This window comes from Mus pahari, chromosome 4 (assembly GCF_900095145.1).
Source record: "Mus pahari chromosome 4, PAHARI_EIJ_v1.1, whole genome shotgun sequence".
Taxonomy (NCBI): domain Eukaryota; kingdom Metazoa; phylum Chordata; class Mammalia; order Rodentia; family Muridae; genus Mus; species Mus pahari.
This window is the reverse complement of record NC_034593.1, coordinates 111,025,514-111,031,692: the sequence shown is the minus strand read 5'-3', so window position 1 is coordinate 111,031,692 and position 6,179 is coordinate 111,025,514. Positions and strand designations below refer to the sequence as shown.

The 6,179-nt window shown below is 38.7% G+C and overlaps 1 protein-coding gene across 4 annotated transcripts in view; it reads left to right on the top strand.

Annotated features, from left to right (window-relative positions):
• Fnbp1l (formin binding protein 1 like) overlaps positions 1 to 6,179 on the top strand; it is an 83,100-nt gene that overhangs the window by 43,111 nt on the left and 33,810 nt on the right. The window lies entirely within an intron of this gene.

The following is a 6,179-nucleotide window of genomic DNA, read 5'->3' as shown; positions in this document are numbered from 1 at the left end:
AATCTTGCTGGCATGTGCAATAGTATCTGGGTTTGGTGGCTGATGATGGGATGGATCCCCGGGTGGGGTAGTCTCTGGATAGTCCATCCTTTCATCTTAGCTCTAAATTTTGTCTCTGTATCTATATCCTTTCATGGGTATTTTGTTCCCTAGCTGGTAGAGATTTTTTTACCCCCTGTTCTGTAGGCTGCTCCTTTATCTAAGTGATAGGGTATTCTGCAGTATATTAACTTTTTAGTTTCATGAGGTCCCATTTATTAACTATTAATCTGAATGATTATGCTCCCTTGTTCAGAAAGTCAGTCCTTTCTCATACCAGCAACTTCAAGTATATTCCCTACATTCTCTTCTACAGAGTTAGGGTTTCAGGTTTCTGTTGAGGTTATTGATCTATTTGGAGCTGCAATGGGTCAGAGATGAGAATCAAGTTTCCTTTTTTTTTGTTTTTTGTTTTTTTTGTTTTTTTTGTTTTTTCGAGACAGGGTTTCTCTGTATAGCCCTGTTGGAACTCACTTTGTAGACCAGGCTGGCCTTGAACTCAAATCTGCCTGCCTCTGTCTCCCAAGTGCTGAGATTAAAGGTGTGCACCACCACGTCCAGCTCAAGTTTCCTTTTATATGGAGACCAACACTGTTTGCTAAAAGTGCTGTCTTTCCTTTAGTGTTTATTATTGGCTTCTTTCAAGTTCAGATGGCTACGGAGGTGTGGATTTAAATGTGGGTCCTCAGGTCTATCCATAGCCACTTGCTATGCTGGTACCATGCCGTTTTCATTGCCAGAACTCTGTAGTGGAATAACATCTTGATAGTGATACTGCCTCCGCTTTTTTTGTTCGTCAGGATTTTGGCTATCCTGTTGATTTTTATTTTTGTTTTCCCCTATGAAATTTAATGTTGTTTCAACTTCTGTGAAGAATTGGGTTCAATTTTTGATGGGGCTGCATTGAATTTTTAAAATTGTGGTAGAANCCTGCCAATCCATAAAAATAGGAGGGCCTTCCATCTTTATTTTTTCACTGTCTTTGTATTCATTTTTATAAGTCTTTCGTGTCTTTGGTTAGATTTCTTGTAAAACACACGCAACACACACACTCTTAGAATGTACATACACAGAGGTAATTGTAAGTGACATTATTTTTTTTTGGATTCTTTCTCATTCGGTTTGTCATTTGTATATACAAAGGCTACTGAATTTTTGTGTTAATTTTATATCCTGCTACTTTGCTGAATGTAGTTATTAGCTGTAGGAATTTTCTGTTACAGACTTTATGATTTTTTTCATACAGAATCGTATTATCTGCAAATACAAATACTTTTGCTTCCTTCTTTCCCCCTTCTATCCTGTTGTCTCCTTCACTTGTCTTACTCTTCCAGCCCAGTATTGTGTTAAACAGGAGTGGGGAGAGTGGACATCCTTGTCTTAGTCCTGATTTTTATTGGAAATGCTTTGAGTCTTTCTCCATTTAGGATGATGTTGACTGTATGCTCCTTGTACATTGCCTTTTTTATGTTGCGACATCCCCTGTATCCCTATTCTCTCTAGGACTTTTATCATAAAAGGATATTGGATTTTGTCAAAGACCTTTTCTACAACTAATGAGATGATCATGTGGTTTTAATCTTATTTATATGGTAGATTATTTTTGTTGATTTCTATGTGTTGAATCATCTATCATCTATGTATCTCACCTACCATCTATATATCTCTGAGATGAAGCTGACTTGATTGTGATAGATAATCTTTTTGATGTGTTCTTAAATTCTGCTTTCAAGTATTCTGTGGGTTTTTGTGTCTATGGTCATTAAAAATAATTGGCCTGCAATTTTCTTTTTTGTTTATTTGGTTATGGTTATCAGAGTAATATCGGCTTTGTAAAAGGAATTTGTAAGTCTTCCTTCCTTTTCTATTTTGTGGAATAGCTTGAGAGGTATTAGTGTTAGTTCTACATTGAAGATCTAGTAGAATTCTGCACAGAATCCACATGACCTCTGCCTCTTGCCTGAGGAACACATGTCTGGTCTGCCTTAATGTTCCCCGTCCTGTACACCCTCTTCAGGTAAGGAGTCCTAACTAAAGCTGGTAACCCCTTTACCTCTGCCCAAGCATGCTTGCCCCATCCCTAGCAAGAAAGCTAGACTCTCCACTTCAATTTGAATGAGAATGATTGCCGTGATCTTTTATGTTTAAGTACTTGGTCCATAGTTGGTGGATCTGTTTGGGAAGGATAAGGAGGTGTGGCTCTGATGGAAGAGGTTTGTCACTGGGGCTTGTCTTTGAGGTGTCAAAGGACCCATAACATTCCTAGTCTTTTCTTCCTTGTTTCCTACTTGTGCGTCAAGATGTAAGCTCTCAGCTCTCCACCCTAAGCCCTGAATTAAATGTTTTATTTTATAAGTTGTCTTGTGCTTTATATCACAGAATTGGCACAGTAACAAAGATACCACCCATTTCTGCTGTGCAGATAACCACACTTCCTATGCCAACTTCACTGATCCTCTTTGCAAGGATTCCCCCCTCCCCTGCCACCATTTTTCAGGAAGGGTGACTAATCCCATACCAGCAAATACTCCCACTCCTGCAGTCTGCCTAAGGTGATGCGTTGTGCCCTCCTTCTAGTGCCCCTTTTCAAAAATCAAAAAACCCTTTAGGGATTCCAGACTCATAGTATCAATCCTGTCATCAGAGCCACACCTCCTTATCCTCCCCAAGAATTATAATAAAATAAAAGTTTAAGGATAGAATTTCATTGACCTGGATTAGTAGGCCTGGATCATATTGATAAATTCTCTTTAACTTTACTGTGTGGCCATCTTCATAGCTATATGAATGAGATATATTTTAAAACAAACTAGCTTGTACTAGAATAACAACTTCCAAATCCCAGAAACTACATTACTAACTGAAAGTTTATTTTGTGCTTATGCAGTCTGCTTTAAGTCCATGAAACTGTAGGATAACTCAGGAACCCAGACTGTTTCCATCTTGGTCTCATCCCAAGGCTTGTACATTTGCTTCAGCAGGCATCAAGAGAACAAGCTTCAGATGGTAAATAGATCAGAGCTCATGGCCCATTTTATAGAATTGGCCTTGTCATCCTGATGAACTGCAAGGAAGCTGAGGTAGCCTGTTGGATAGAGGCAGGCAGACCTCTGTAGTTCCACGACAGCTGAAGCTACATTGTGAGGCCCCCTTTCAGAAAAACAAAAACAAAACAAAGGAGAGTAGGAGGAATATTGAAAAATATAGAGTGATAACCAAATTTTGCCTTATTGGTTCAGATCCTAGGAGGATGGTTGTTTTATTGATGTGAGAAAAGAACAAGGTTTGAAAAGAAGATAAATTCTAGTCACTGAATTTGAGGTACCCATTGCAGGTGGGCATCTACTCAAATTGTCCGTCCTTTTTCTTTTTCTTTTTCTTTTTCTTTTTCTTTTTCTTTTTCTTTTTCTTTTTCTTTTTCTTTCTCTCTCTCTCTCTCTCTCTCTCTCTCTCTCTCTCTCTCGTTATAAATAAGTAGACTGTTAAATATAGCCCATACTATAGAATTTATCTGTTAAAAATATACAATTTAGAGCTTTTTTTGTATAATTTTAGAACCATTTGTGTCTGTGTCTCTCCGATGTAAGTCATTCTAATAAATCCCCCCCCCCCCCGTGTGTGTGTGTGTGTGTGTGTGTGTGTGTATACGTATATGTATAGGGTCTCACTATGTATCTCTGGCTCACCTGGAACTCACTGTGTATGACAGGCTGGCTCTGCCTTGAGTCCTAAGGGCTTTTCATCTTACTTTTTAAGGAATCTCTGACAAACTCTTGCAATGAGCTTGCTGATTTGACTAAACTGACTGGCTGGCTACCAGCAAGCTTCAGATGTTCACTCTGTGCCTCCATAGCACTGGGACTGTGGGTGTGCCTTGCTCCACATGCCACTTTTTACTTAAATGCTTGAGATGAAATTCTGGTCTCCATGCTTCACAGCAAACACTTCAGGATTCAGCCATCTCCAGAGCCCTATAATTTTAGAACATTTTTATCATCACAAAAATAAACTTTGTACCCGTCCCCAGTAATTTCCTCTTTTTCCTGGTTTGGGCAGCTACTTATCTATTTTTGTTTCTTTGGATTTGCTTATATAATTAACTCCTAGATTTGTCATCTCTTCCTCATATCTTCCCCTTTTGGGTTCCCTTTCAGAATGACTGTAGGTTTTGCATAACTACTAGTTTGATAGTTAAGACTCTTCTATCATTCTAACACCTGAAATAATGATTAGCAGTTAGTATCTTTGCTGGTGTTTAGGTGAATTGTGAAATTAATCTAGGTACTACAGTGAGTTTCGGTTATGTTTCTGGCACTTAACCATGGTTACAAGTATTAGTGTTCATTAATATGACTGGGGTTTTTATTTTCTGTGTTCCCTTTTATCCTTTCTACCTTAGTGCCAAACATTCACTGGTTCATTTTTGATGTGCCATCTACATACAGCCCACTTAGAGTTCTTCATGAATTTCCTTCTTGCTTCTTACTCTTTGTTCATTGTACTTAGAATTCCCCTCAGGACTTTCCAGTTTCTTAATTTTTATTTAGCTCTTTACACAAATAGTCAGAGAATTGGAAATTTTAACCTTTCCTCTTTACAAAAAGCTGTTTTAAGAGCTATGTAGTCTCTTCATGTAATACTATTCAGAAACATCTATATTTCACCAGTCTAGATCAGTAATATTATTTAATAAAGTGTTGTGCATTCAGTCAGCTATCAGATGGAACACAGAGCCCCCAATGGAGGAGCTAGAGAAAGTACCTTAGGAGCTGAAGGGGTCTGTAACCCTATAGGTGGAACAACAATATGAACTAACCAGTACCCCCAGAGCTCGTGTCTCTAGCTGCATATGTAGCAGAAGATGGCCTAATCAGCCATCATTGGGAAGAGAGGCCCCCCTTGGTCTTACAAACTTTATATGCCCCAGTACAGGGGAACACCAGGGCTAAGAAGGGGGAGTGGGTGGGTAGGGGAAGGGGGGGAGGGTATAGGGGACTTTTGGGATAGCATTTGAAATGTAAATGAAGTAAATACCTAATAAAAATTGAAAAAAAGAAAAACAAAAAACTAAACCAAAATGGAAAAAAAAAAGTGTTGTGCATGAACCTGTATAGTTGCTTAAAAATTGTGTGTGTGTGTGTGTGTGTGTGTGTGTGTGTGTGTGTGTGTCGGGGAGAAAATGGTGATGTTTAATTTCAATTGTCAGCTTGACACAATCTGGAATTCCCTGAGATGTGAGTCTCAGTGAAAGACTGTTGCCATCTGGTTGGCCTGTGGGGTTGTTGTCTGTGAGAGGTTAGTTGAGGCAAGAAGGCCTGGCCATGGTGGGTGGCATCATCTCCTGAGCTTGGGTCTTAGACTGTGTACTAGCAGAGCTGAGATGAGTGCATGTGTCCCATGCTGTCTTTGCTCTTGAGTAGGACTCTGTCTAGCTGCTGCAAGTGCCTGACTTGACAGGACCTGCAGTTGTAACCTGAATAAACCCTTTCTCTCCTAATTAATTTTTCAGTGTGTTTTATCATAGCAACAGAAATAAGACTAAAATGAGTAGTATGTCATCATTTCTTAACTATTCATATTTTGATTAAAATCCCACGTAAGTCCTAGTACTCTGAACCTGCACTTGATAACGCTGTGGTGAACTTTTCCCGTTTTCCACTTCATTGGTGGTAGCTCTTCTTTTTTGTCACAGCATCTTCTCTGTACTTCTTCATTCTAGCCCTTGCCATGCCACACTTCGTAATTACTGCTCTGCAGCTGTCTTATTTCAAGAAAGTTTGTCTTGAGCATGGATATCTCTTTCATTTTGAGCCCTCCTGGGAGCTTGCATAGTGGCTAGTACGTAGCACATAATGATTTGTGGACTCAATAAGATAAATTAAAAGAGGAATTAATTTGTTCTGAAAATAATTGAATGATTATGTTTAAATCATGATGATAGGCTAGTTTCTTCTTAGTTTCCATTCCATTGTATTCTTAGACTTTTGGAAAATACAATGTAAGCTAAATGCCAGGAAATATCTTATGAGATTTTTTTTTCTTTAAAAAATACATGTCTCATCTTTTTAATTTTTGATTTGACACAAAATTACTCCTCAAAAAGCCTGTCAGGTTGGAGAGATGATTCAGTGGGTAAAGTG